The following is a 12,830-nucleotide window of genomic DNA, read 5'->3' as shown; positions in this document are numbered from 1 at the left end:
TCTTCAGTCTGCAGAGCGTTGAAGCAGTTCTGTGAGGGCACCTCAGGCTTCTGGGGCAGTCTCTTCCTCCTGCAGGTCCTTGCCTTTGCAAGCTTCCATTCTTCTGCATTATTGGTTTCCCTCCCTTCTGTGTGTGCCAGTGGGGGAGTTTTTCGCTGTTTGGCCATGGGTCCACTGCAGACTGCACTTGGAACCAGCGATCTAATTCCTTCTCAGCCTCCCTGATGCTATGCAGCCTTCTCACTGCCTCCTGCAGCTCAGTCACCTGCTGGCAGGAGGTCCTCCACCTGAGGATACAATGCTCTACCGTGAAAGTTGGTTTGTGGTGGTGTTGAAAACAGTTAGCAGGGGCTGTAAAATAGAGGACTTAATTTTAGAGCCAGTCCTAGGCATTGCTCATTTGAGTTTAAGTTGTTTCTTTATTTAAATGGGAATTACTTGTAAAACTCTAAATGTAATCTAAGTATAAATTCAACCATCAACAAAGTTCAGGATTTTGATTTGCTTTATCTCTTGAAAAGATTTAATGTGGTACTGCCATTGGAAAGCTATGCCTGATCAAGTGATTTGTCATCAATTGAACTTCAAGAAAAAAGGAACAGAACTCCCCAAAAGGACAAAACAGTGGAGTTCCACCTTTTTGCAGCAAGATTAAAATTACAAAAAAACCCACCCTGAAGAATGTGGAATTTCCCCCTTGAAAGTCTTTGTAAAAGAAACTCCTTCATGAGTCCATGGACTAAACTTATGCCTGAAATTTTAAGAGCAATGATGAATTATGAGGAATTATCGCATTACACTGAATGAAATCTTTTCTAGTTCCTATTGTTACTGATTTGTTAATAAGTTAGAATTAATTAACCATATTTGATTTTATAGAGCTATTGTAATAAGAATATAGAGTTATAAGAAATATTTTAATGAAATTTGTATTTGTACTGCAATAGCTGCTATAAAATCCTCTGTATAACCCCGTACCAAGGCCGAAGGAATTGGTCAGAATCACCTAGTAGGAATGTTTAGAACTTAGATAACAGACTTAAGATTCAAGATGATTGTTTATATGTAACCTAGGAGAATGTACTAAAATGTTAAAATGAGAATTAATGTGAACTGGGGAGAGTCGAGTGAAGCAACTCATAGTTACCTGCCAAGAAACAGTTACCTTAAGTGAAAGGTAATTCCGGCAGGGGGAGATCGAGACCACCGACTCATGTACCACCTACCCGAATAATACCCCAGACCCATTTCCGGGCCTTTCTAACCTTTACTGCGCAGAATCGGATATGGGAGGAGAGTATGTTAATGATTTTCGGGAAATACTATGTTTATGCATGAATATTTAATGAATATGTATGAATGAGTTTTATATAAGGTGTATGATTTTGAACCATGGTGTGCGCTGATCGTGAGAGGACTCACGCATGCACCCGGCCGTCAATAAAGAAGTGTCTGCTTATCTACATCACATTGGTGTTGATAAGTTCTTCATTCCGAGATTTCAGTAACACTATTGCTAGGTGAAAAAGTATGTCTGTTTTATCTTTTGCTCTAAAAATCTCTTAACAACAGCTAAATGCACTGCACAACAGGACTCATATTGTCATTCTGTAAAAGAAAGGATCAGTATCCTGAACAACTGGAAGCAGGTGCCTCCTGTAAACAAACTGGCCACAGAAATGAGTGGCCAGGTCACCAGACTCCACTGACTTGATTTGAACTCTAAAAGATTACTCCTCAGAAGTGTTGGATTTTCACAGAGTGAAAGTTATCTTTCCTTCCATAATCAGTAAAGATTAAACTTCTTGTCATGGCTGTTCAAGGAGGAATAATATGTTTTGTCCACTACCTGCCACCCCAAACAACATACAACACAGGAAAAATGCAGTTTTATGCACAGTAAATGTTATTTATTTTAGTTGTTAGTTTTTTACAGCACATGCATGGTTCCACTGAAGCCTATGGAAGGACCTACTGATCATAAGCTGACAACAAAACCTTCAAGATAACTTTTATTTCTAAGAAGAAAGACGTTTTTGTATTTTTTTCCAATTTAAGTATCCCCACACTTCCTCTGTTTTTCCAAGTCCTTTCAGAGATGAGAGAAATATTAAGAAAGCAATTACTGCATTAGTTTTAAAAGTGTAACCTTTTAAAGTACCCTTGACTCATATTGCCCCTCTCCAAAATGCACCTTCTTCTTCTGCCTAGGCTACATTGGAAAAAATTCACTTTCCTATATTTATAGATAATATTTGGGTATAGAACAGACCCTTTATGCTAACTGAACTGAATTAGAAGGATAAATAATCTTGGTTTGGATGAAAGTGATGATGTAATAACTACTTAAGCTTGTGGGGATTTTGTTTTCATTTCCATGTCTTAGAAAAACACCTGCAAAATTTGACCCTGGAATTTTGCTAATGTATATACCTTAGACTCTTTCCTGGGCTCAGTTCAGCCTTGGATGGTCACCTCTGAAGTGCAGAGGACAATGGCCACCTTGTCCCTCATGTGCATTTGTCTCCATCAAAGAATCACATCATAGTTTGAGATAAGTAGTGAGTGCTGAAATACAAACATCTGCTATGTCTTATCAACATCACAGCAATTCTGTCCAGAGGAATTAAAAAGCTTTGGAGTGTAAAGATAATTTCTGCTCACGATTTAGTAACTCTACAATAGGTACCCATATTGCTTGTAAAAGAAACATTAGAAATATTGTCATGGTTTCCCTCAAAACCAGAGTTGGGATCAGACATCCCAGATCCAGTCAACCAAAAGGATTGGATTGCTTTTATGTGCAGTCTCAAATCAAGAGCTATTCCGATGTGCTACTTTCACATGTATTCCCATATAAATGCGACAGAAGTCTCATGACATAAGGAAACAGGATGTCTATGTTACAGATCTGCTAATAAGTTAGAATTAATTGACTTTATTTGATTTTATAAAATCATTTGGAATAAGAAATATATTTTAATGAAACTTGTAGTTGCACAGCAAAAGCTGCTATGAAATCCTTTGTACAGCCCTGTACCAAGGCCGGAAGAATGGGCTAGAATCATTGTTTAAAACTTAGGTAATAAATTTGGGATTTTACAGATTTCTGTGTTTGACTAGTCTTCTGTATGTAGAAAGTGTATTGAAATGTCAGAATACAGAATTAATGTGAACTGGGGAGAGTTGATTGGAACAACTTGTAGTTACCTGCCAAGAAACCGTGAACTTTAGTAAAAGGTAATTCCGGCAGGGGGAGATCGCAACCACCGACTCATATACCACCTACCCAAATCGTACCCCAGACCCATTTCTGGACCTTTCTAACCTTTACTGTGCAGAATTGGATATGGGAGGAGAGTATGTTAATGATTTTCGGGAAATACTATGATTATGCATGAATACTTAATGAATATGCATGAATAAGTTTTATATATGGTGTATGATTTTGAAACTTGGTGTGTGTTGATCGTGAGAGGACTCACTCACGCACCCAGCCGTCAATAAAGAAGTGTCTGCTTATCTGCATCACATTGGTGTCGATAAGTTCTTCATTCTAAGATTTCGGTAACATCTATGCTTTGGCTGGATATTCAGGACTACAGGCAGTATTGATTTACATAGTAATATCATCCCAGGAACTGATCTTTAAAAATATTCTGAGGGAAAATGTGGATTATTTTTTAAGCCAGATCAGTGCATTGATATGGTTTGCGGTTGTGTTGGCATTGCAGAGCAAGAGATCTGAACGGACAGCAGCAAGCTACCAGAGACGGGAGGCAGGAACTCCTTAGAACTGGCATTAGCACTGAAGTCACCCTATGTCTTTTTTCCTACATGTTAATTAATGAATAAATTATAGGGGAAACGGGAGGGGACATGACACAAATATGGACAAGGACAACACACTTTTAATACTATTGACAGATCCTCTTCCAGTAAGTTGATTTGAGGCGACACGGACTCCTGAATGCTGATCAGAAGACCCTATATTAGTCCAAAACCCATGCTTATATATCCTAAAGCACCATACTAAAATATCATTGGTTAATCAATAGTGTTCACGCGCTTCTTAGCTATATTTCATTGGCTAATTGCTAAGCTACAAACACACTGAACTTTTTTTATTCTCTCTTCCTTCTTATCTCTGTGCGTTTCATGTTCTCAGCCAGCTGCCGACATGACACCCCACATCTGCTCCAGCCTTGCTTCATATCCTGTTTCTCTTCTAGGCGTTCATCCAACCTTATCTTACTTCCTGGGCATTCAGCCTTCAAGGTCCTTCACGGGCATCGTGGCCTCCAGCACTTGCCATAAAGCTCTCTACACTGATTTTTCTTTTTCTTGATTTTGGGATATCATGTTATGAGTTCTTGAGCTATCATTGGCTTTTGATGGAAAGGGAGAAACACTTTAAAGTGTTTTTAGGATACACAGAGTTGAAAAAGTCTCCAAGCTCATCACACCTTTTTCTCTGCTATCAGCTGCAGTCACATGCTCCTCCATGCAAAAAATGCATCTAATTAATGCCTCTTACAGGTGGATCAAGCTCTATTTTAAAACTAGTTCCTATTTTGACCAGCCATCCATTCTTTTGGACAGGATTTCTGTAGTACAGTGCTCTGACTTCTAGGGACTGTCTGTAAATTCAGTTCATATGAAAGTGAAAAAGGAACCAGGTCATTTTTCCCTCTTCAACTGAAAAGCAACTACTTAATTGTTGGTAAATGTGGTGTATAGCATTTTATCAGATTTCATTCTAGATGCAGTAAGAAGTAATGTCATTTTGTATATCTCTACATGGGAGGAGGTGGGGTTTCCATAGTCTTTCAAGAGATTAATGCAGGAAAACCACATCGAGTCAGGTTATAAAGAGCTTCATAGTGTCTACCACTTTTATTAGTAGCACAACTTTGTGAAACATTTGGATTCTAGTTCCTAGCCAGGCTGATATCCTGGAGAGCTGAAGCTATGCAGAAAGGACTGTTCTTGTGCTATTTTCAGCCATGATATGAGATTCAGATGAAGGACTGATTTACAAGGTATCAGGATCTAGGCCCAACAGATCATCATGTAGCTGTGCACCCTATGGTCAGAGCCTCATTTGATGCATGAAAAACATTTGCATAATCTCCACAGAAGCTTTCAGAACCTAATTCAGAAATTTCCCAAGATTTAGATATTATTGCTACACATGCATGAAAGCATGGAATAAAATAGCTTCTATTGTAAGAAGTAGAGTGTTCTTCTAAAACAACAGGAAGTGACTTAAAATATTTAATTAAATTAAAAATTATGTATTGGGAGTTTTAATTTCAAGTTTTTTAAAGCACTAATGCGATAAAAAATAAATGTATAGACTTGGTGGAATACACATTTGTCATTTGTCATCACATCGCTAGAATGGGAACAAATGAGATTACCAAGAGAGAAGGACAAAGGCTCCAAGAACAGATGGGTGGATGGAGGATGACATGGGAGACTAATGACAACAGTACAGAGAAAAGAGTGGGACAGCAGTAGTCAATGAAGTGCTATGCACCAAAGCAAGTTAAAAGAGGAGGTATTACACTTAATGAGGAACTGGCATTTTCATACATCAATTAATGTAATTTAATTTGACCAAGATGGGTAAGAGGTCAACAAACAAAACGGACAGAGGTTCACAGAAAAGGCTAGAAGGCAGAAACTTTGTAGTGAAGAACAGATCACTTCTTCAAGCTGCCAGAAGCAGAGGAAGAGGAATTGGAGGTATTCTCATCTCTGCAGACAGAAGTATTTTGGAAATGTAGCTTCATTTGTGCACTGACAAGAGACCTCTAGGAAGTGATGTCTTCTTTATGTGCAGTTTACCATGTATTTCCAAAGAGCCTGCTTGTTCTTTCTTTTAGTTGTATATTTTGCTCACAGCATGAGTAATTGCTTTTATGACATACACACGCACAAAATGCTGCCTTAAAATTTTTAACTCATTCTCCTGTAGAGTTGTAGACTAAGGTCAAAAGGACAGAAATGTTCCTTATGTTTGAAAAAAAACATCTCTTCCATATCTTTTGCTGCAAAAGCAGACAGAAAGAACAAACATATGCAATTGTGGAAAGGTTAGCATGAATTAGACCTCATCTTTCTGAAGAAGTAAGCAGTTTTATTCTTCTTTTCTCCTCTTAAATTTTCCCAGCAGTTTTCAAATAAGAAAAAAAGGACAGAAAATATCAGGTTTTAATTCTTTTTTTCTTCAACTTTAATTGTTACATCATTCTTTTTTTAAAACCAGACAGATCTTTTCAGGAAGATGAGTTTGGCCAACTCTTTTCTCAAAGGCAGTCGGGAGCTGGTCCAATGTAGGACAGAGCACAGCAAGATGCCAATGTAATTTGTAGCTGAAGTAGGACTGTTCTGGGGTTTGTGTACAACTGTTCTTGATGAAATCAATTGGACTGCCATGAATAAAAAAAAAAAAAAGAAAAAAATAAGGGCAAAACCCAGCTTGAGGTCACACCTATTCTGGCAGTAGGTGATCTGAAAGAAGGGGCTTTGGGGATGGGTCTCCAGCCCCTTTCTGGCTGGCTGGGTCCTGCTGCCAGAGTTTACTGTCCTACCAGATATGCTAGATATACAACTGCATGTGTAATTGCTACTTACCCCCATTCTGTCAGTATGATCTGAGTGTAAAAGATGTTTCTGCTAAACTAGGTCATTTGACAGAACTGGGCTAGGGAGTAGCTCCATGTGAAGTAATGCCAAGAGACTGGGAGGGGGTAATAATTTATGGTGTAGTGGAGAAAACAGCTCCAGGTGAGCTGCCATAACAAATTTCTTATCCCAAGGCAGCTGCACCCAAGGTGTCATATTGGGCTGAGGTGATCTAGAAGATAAAATAAACATATATGTAGACAATATATTTTATTACCACCTTTTCCTTCTCTTGTGGTTTACTTTTGGTGCCAACATTAAACAGTACTATTGTTTAAAGGGGTGATTCACCCTATGATGTTTATGAAATGAAAGTTTTATGTACAGAGCCTAGCAGCACAGGCTGTGTGTAAGTATGTGCTATGTACAATGAACAATGTAGTGCTTTCCAGGTATGGCTTTGGGTATGGGAGAATCATGTGAAGACAGAGCCAGAATCATGACAAATGTGGAGGCATCAGAAAGACATGAAAACAATGAGAAGTGCAGCTAGTCCTGACAATAATCACTTTATTGAAACAAAAAGGTATGCATTAGTATAGACTGCATTAGTTTACTGAACGCTTGCTCACATGATTAGATGAAACTGGCATAAACGTTTTAAAAAATATACTTAGAGAGAAGTTATCAGTCAGACTGCGTTAAAATGGAAGAGTATTTCAAGTAGGTTTTCTCCTGTGTTTGGTTCTAGTCCAAAAAGTCATTAGGTGTATGAGGGAGGAAAGAGTACATGTTAAAAATCTGTGAACATGTCAAGATGAAACAAGGCTGACAAATACTTTCAAATTTTGATGATCATAAACTGGAGAGGTAGTTTGAAGTCAATCAATCAATTTAATAATGTCCAGTGCTTTGCCTTCCAGGAAAGTGTACAGAAAAGCAGAATAGAGTACATAATAGCATTGCAGAAAAGATTCTACTTGTCCTAAACAGCAATGAATTGAAGGCGAGTGAGCAATATGATGTTATTAATATTAGCAGAAGTGCTGTGTGTCAGGTCTGAGCCATAGTCCACTCTGCAGGAGTACTCTGATTTGAGCATTACTGTTTTGAGAGAAACACAAAATAGAGTTCAGGAGGGAAGAAAAAGAATCTGGAAGCATGTCCCCCTGAGATGGGTTCAAAAGTTAAGTTTGCTTAGTCTAGAAAAGAGATGATATGGTCCCTCTATATGGAGCAGATGTTTTAAAGATAGTGATCAGCTGTTTTTTCTGATCCATGATATTGCCAAGACATCCCATCTCATTCTTGCAGGTAAACGGTGAATAACTAAAACTTTGTATCTCCCCTTGGAATATCTTTTTCCTCTTATTAGCATCTAACTCAAGTCCCTCAAGAATCCATCTTCTGGCAGCTACCGCTAACTAAGGGGAGTTTTGTCCTCTACTGTTGGAGAGTGGCTGGATGAGAAGGGTCACAGATCATTAGAGCACTTGTACGAGCAGAGCCAAATCTAATTGGTGTGCTATCAAGACTAGGCCTCAGCTGAGGTTGCCAGCTGTGCTGATGGCTGCGGAGTTGCAGGGACACCACGGCCTTAACAGGCTTCACAAACAACTCTGAGGAGGTATGTGCAGTAAAGATAAAGAAGTTATGTAAGCTAGCTAACCGCAAGTAGGAGGACCATGTAAATGAGTAGGTAGTGATTCTAGCCAATCATAGACTGCTGAGTATGCATAATTAGATACACTGTATAAATAGGAGCTATTCGGGCCAATAAACTGAATCATGCTTTATCACTCATATTGAGTTGGCTGCGTGTTATTCCCCGCCGCTCGCAAGTGATGTTCATGAGAAGATCACTAGAACATTTGAGTCATGGCTAAAAAGAAAAACCAAGAACATACTTTGCAAATAAAATAAATTTCACTGGAAATGTGTGAAATCAAGTCATAACTGCAATGAAAAACATGGTCAAAGGAAACAAAAACCTAGAATGCAACATCTTCTTTCCCTGTGCTGTCTGCCATTTTCCAAACAAATTCTCTGAGAGAGCATGTGCAGGAGAAGCTAATGCAAGGATTCCTTTGGTATTTGGAGAACATTTCCAGTGTTATGTAGTATGATGGAGATTGCTTGGAATAAGGAATTGAATATGGAAAACAGATGTTTGTGACTAAATAAATGACTGGAAATGCATTTCTTGCTTCTAATCAAGTTATGTAGGAAATTTCTCCATGTGCCACATTATGCCATGGCATGGGGGACTCTGCTCACAGAGGAGATGAAGGAACAGTTTGGTCTCCATAATGTGCAAATCACTACTTTTCCTGGTAAGAGTATTAGGAAAGATATTTGATCATGCTAACTATTTTTTGTGGTAGACATAAACTATGAAATTTAGCTTTTCATTGTATAGTTATTATGTAAATATATCCATGGTCTGCTGTTATAGGCACAGAAAAGACTATTCTCAGGAAAAGAAATAAACAGTGATATCTATAGTGGAAAAAAGCTCTTCAGAAATTGTAATTCCATTACAAAAGTATCTGAAATAAACCACACTTTCAGAGTTTAAATTCTGAAATACACACTAAAATGAACTATAACAGGCTTTTGTTAGGGAAAAAAGGTCACCATGAAAGTATTTTGGATTCTGAAAAATTCCATATATGAGCAAAAAAGTTGTATATAGTAGAACAGCTTGGTGATGCTCAGTTATAGTAACAGCTAGTTTTAAATTAGGTACAAAAACCAAGGGTGTGTCCAAGAGCCAGAATTCTGGGAAAAAATGTTGTGTCAATTGGATTTTTAACATCAGTACATTGTAATAGCTTGTTGTGACTAAGAACAATTAAGGACATGTGATTTGATTTTTTTTCAGTTTTTCATCCCTCCTCATCAGTATATGAAATTGCTAACATTTTATTTCCCGTTTTAAATGACTGTTGCCTCACTGTTTTTTCTTAACCAAAGAATAGGAAATGGAAGGCAAGAGCTCTGAATCCCCATCTCACAGCCCAGTCACAAGACTGAGAGCGAAGACCAGAGCGGGAGTCACAGAACTGCACAACTACAGACAGCAAACCTTTTTTGAAGACCAGTATCCAAAAAAGATTTTTAATGAAAAACAAAAAAATGTATTTATGTTTTTAACTGCAAATCTTACTGGAAAATAGGAGTAATCTGCTGTAATACCATCTACTTGGACAGTTTATCCTAAAGGCAAAGATGTGGAAAAGCATCTTAATCCTGGATAGATCACTTGGGTTAATAATGTGCCCCCCAAAATTACATGTATGAGCTCTATGAAAAGAACACAGGAAAGATCTGAGTTTGATTGAATGTATGCACATCGATTACTTTTCATAGAATGATAGAATATCTTGAGTTGGAAGGGACCCATAAGGATCATCGAGTCCAACTCCCTGCTCCTTGCAGGACTACCTAAAACTAAACTATATGACTAAGAGCATCATCCAGACACTCCCTGTACTCTGACAGGCTTAGTGCTGTGATCACTTCCCTGGGGAGCCTGTTCCAGTGACTGACCACCCTCTCAGTGAAGAACCTTTTCCTGATGTCCAATTTGAACTTCCCCTGATGCAGCTTCATTCTATTTCCTCCCATGCTATCCTCCAGAGAGAGCAGATCAGCACCTCCCCCTCCACTTCCCCTATCGAGGAAGTTGTAGGCTGTGATGAAGTCACCCCTCAGCCTTCTCTTCTCCAAGCTGAACATGCCAAGTGACCTCAGCTGCTCCTCCTAAGTCTTGCCCTCAAGGCCTTTCGCTATCTTGGTCACCGTCCTCTGGACACACTCTAATAGTCTGATGTTCCTCTTATATTGAGGCACCCAAAACTGCACACAGTACTCGAGGTGGGGCCACAGTAATGCAGTGTTGAGGGGGACAATCACCTCCCTTGATCGACTAGCTATGCTGTGCCTGATGCGCCCAGGACACAGTTGGTCCTTTTGGCTGCCAGGGCGCACTGTTGACTCATATTCAACTTACCATCAATCCAGACCCCTGATGCCAAAATGGCACAGAGTAACTGCTCAGAGACAAATTTTGTCTTTAAGCAGCAAAGGTATTTATTTCATGCAACATTGGGGAACTAACTGGTTTGCGCCAGACAAACTAGCTCCCAAGTTTTCAGTGAGAAGTCAGGTAATTTATACAGTTTTCATGAGAGGTTACAACATCTTTACATACATTTTCATTTAATTTTGACATCTAATTATCATATTCATAATAGGTGGGGTTTAGGTGAAGCTTGAGGCAGAGTCTTCTAGAATCGTCTTTTTGGGGAGACTTTTGTGTGGTCCTTCCGTTCTTCGGCTGGAGCTTGCAAAACTTCCTGACTCATGGCCTCTCATCTCCTTCAAATGCCCATCTTATCTTTATTTATGACTACTAGATTGCTCGGAGTACATTCCTCCTATCTCTTCAGTACCGTCAGCAGAACAGAACAGGCTGTGCCATCTCTGTTACAGAGCATCACCCAGAGCATGGTACCAAACCCATCCTGACTAATCCTTTAAGACCTTGCTCTGTTTCACCCCCAGATCTCTTTTCACAGGGCTGCAATTTGTATGTATAACCAGAATTACCCTGTTCCAGGTGCAGAATCTCAAACTTGCTCTGTTAAATTTCATACAGTTGGTGATTGCCCAGCTCTCTAGTGTATCCAGATCTCTCTGTAAGGCCTCTCTACCCTCAAGGGTACAAGACAGCTCCTCTTAATTTAGTGTCATTGGCAAACTTACTTAATGTACATTTGACTCTTGCATCAGGATCATTTATAAAAACATTAAAGGGCACTGTCCCTAAAATTGAGCCTTGGGGAACCCTGCTGGTGATTGCCTGCTAGCCTGATGTAACCCCATTTACTATAACTCTCTGAGCCTGACCTGTCAGCCAACTGTCATCTCGTGATGTAAGTTTAAAGTATTGTTGCTTCAACTGCAAGTATGCACAAAATTTTTAGCCAAGTGAAGTAGGGGTAAATCTGAGATACAGGGAAATTTAGAGACATGAGTTATCATTGTTATGTTTGTTAGAAAGACGCAGAAGGCCAAACCTAGTTTTATTAGAGAAAAAAAAGAAAAAATATCACCCAGTATCTCACTTTTTTAAAAAAGATAACAATTTTCTTTTAATAATAAGCCACAAAAGTTGAAAAAATATCAAAAGCCAAGGCTTAGATTCAGTTTTTCTAGCATGTTCATTTGAATCAGGACTTCAGTTATTTTCACAGCTATTTTAATGTAAACTATTTTTTTCTTTAACTTGATGTGTTAAATTTCTGAATCTACATTTCTAAGCTTGCTATATTGAACTTCTAAGTTTACTGCTTTCTTGTATCAGCCTAGGTGAAATTAATACAGCAGAAAATTGCACAAAAAGATTTCAATTCTCAAAGCTGAGATTCCTGTATTTGCATGATTTTCTAATAGGAGCTGATAGCTCTTCCCTTGATGTGGGCTTCTGGAAATCCATTAGGCCTTGTTTTCAAATGATGTATTTTCAACTCTAGATGTAAATGGATGGCTTTCATACAATTTGATTTTCAAATTAGTTGGGAGTTTGCAACATTAGGAAATACTCTGCAGTGAATAGAGTTGATATAATGTACACCAAATATAAACAAACCCAGACACTTTACAGAAAGGCCAGTGCTGTATCACAAGTTAGATGGGTTTCCCTAAAGCAGCTGGTGCAAATAAGTGGTGTAGATAGATATGTTACAGGTTGTGAAGTATTTTTCTTAAAATATCATCTTTTTCCCCTTCCTCACTTCCTTGTATTGTCATTTACCTTTTGTTTGTTTCTCACTCTTTTTTACGTTCTTCTCCTTTTAATATTTTTTACTAGCATTTTTAAATTTTAAATTACTAAATTTTGATTAATTTTTAAGATTTTTATTTTAATTTTGATTTTTCATTTTGGTAAACAAAATATAAGCCAAATAACATTGCAATTCCAATCAAACTTTGCAACAAATTTCAAACGAAGCAGAAACATCCAGACATTCACTTGGTGATAATTATTAAAGAATACTGAAATGAATTTACACTCAGAGTCTGGTTGAGTTTACTCACATCTCTTTAATTACGCTGCTTAAGAGGGAAGCCAGCAAAACACTCATTTGGTTTTGTATTTTATGCCATAAATCCCATTATCTAAAGCCGAG

This window comes from Falco naumanni, chromosome W, assembly GCF_017639655.2.
Source record: "Falco naumanni isolate bFalNau1 chromosome W, bFalNau1.pat, whole genome shotgun sequence".
Taxonomy (NCBI): Eukaryota; Metazoa; Chordata; class Aves; order Falconiformes; family Falconidae; genus Falco; species Falco naumanni.
The sequence above is the reverse complement of the archived record's forward strand: the minus strand, read 5'-3'. Positions refer to the sequence as shown.